This window comes from Egretta garzetta, unplaced genomic scaffold (assembly GCF_000687185.1).
Source record: "Egretta garzetta isolate BGI_Z169 unplaced genomic scaffold, ASM68718v1 scaffold4, whole genome shotgun sequence".
In the NCBI taxonomy this organism is placed as follows: Eukaryota; Metazoa; Chordata; class Aves; order Pelecaniformes; family Ardeidae; genus Egretta; species Egretta garzetta.
In genome coordinates, this window is record NW_009259329.1 from 2,689,499 (window position 1) to 2,690,539 (window position 1,041).

The window sequence follows — 1,041 nt, forward strand, 5'->3', positions numbered from 1 at the left end:
CCGGGGCCCCGATTCCGGGGCCCCGGGCTCCCGGCCCTCACCCCCGGCCCCCTTATGCTCCTTCAGGGCCCTGGGTCCACCCTACCGAGGCCTTGGAGAGCTGCCCGAGTCATCCATGCCCCTCACGGCCCGGTTAGAGCAGGCCTGTGGAGGTGAGGAAGGCTGAGGGAGGAGGAGGAGGAGGAGGAGTACGGTGAGGAAGAAGAGGGTAAGGCCTGCAGCCGAGATGTGCCCAGTTTGTCCACCTGGTTCTGTCCCTGTGCCTTTTTTTTTGCTTTGTTTCTTAATAAAATGAGGGGAAGGGGGGCTTATTTAAAATGCAAAGAAGTTGAATTTTTTTAGCTTATTTTTTTAAAGAGGAAAAAAAAAAAAAAAGGGATTGGGGAGACGTTGAGCCCCCCCCCCAAAAAAATGAGGGTGAAATGGTTTTCCGATGAAAACCCCAGATGCGCTTAAAAAAGTAGCAAGGGAAGGTGAACGTGGAATTCCAGCCAAAAAATCCCTGGAGAGGGATCCCCAGATCCCCCCCGGAGGCTGGCGGGTGCTGAAGGGGTTTTGGGGAGCAGTGATGGATGAAGTCGGTCCTCAGGGTTGTTCCTTCCTTGCCTGAATTCCTTGGGGCAACTCGGAAATGAGCCGGGGCACAGGCACAGGGCTGCCTGCTTGGGACCGTGCCCAAAAACCCCAGCCAGGGCTCGGCTCCTGCCTGGCCCCTTCCCCAGGCTGCAGCTTTTGGGGGAGCACGGGGTCTGCGTGGCCCCCACTGGGGTCCCAGGCAGTGGGGGTCAGTGCTGCGGCACCGCGGAGCTGGGGTTTGGGGGCTGCGGGGTTTGGGGGTTCCTGCAGGGTGAGGTTGGGGGGTTTTGGGGCTGTGAAGTTTGGGGGTTCCTGCAGGGTGAGGTTGTGGGGTTTGAGGGTTCAGGGCTGTGGGGTTTGGGGGTTCCTGCAGGGTGAGGTTGTGGGGTTTGAGGGTTCAGGGCTGTGGGGTTTGGGGGTTCCTGCAGGGGGAGGTTGGGGGGTTTGGGGGGTTGCGGCGGGGGG

At 59.9% G+C, this 1,041-nt stretch overlaps 1 long non-coding RNA gene across 1 annotated transcript in view; it reads left to right on the forward strand.

Annotated features, from left to right (window-relative positions):
- The first annotated feature begins 53 nt into the window (after nt 1–53).
- Nucleotides 54–1,041, forward strand: part of LOC118452058 — a 3,639-nt gene continuing 2,651 nt past the window's right edge. The window contains exon 1 of the long non-coding RNA XR_004841708.1: nt 54–208. This is a non-coding gene — a long non-coding RNA (uncharacterized LOC118452058). The remainder of the gene's footprint in view (nt 209–1,041) is intronic.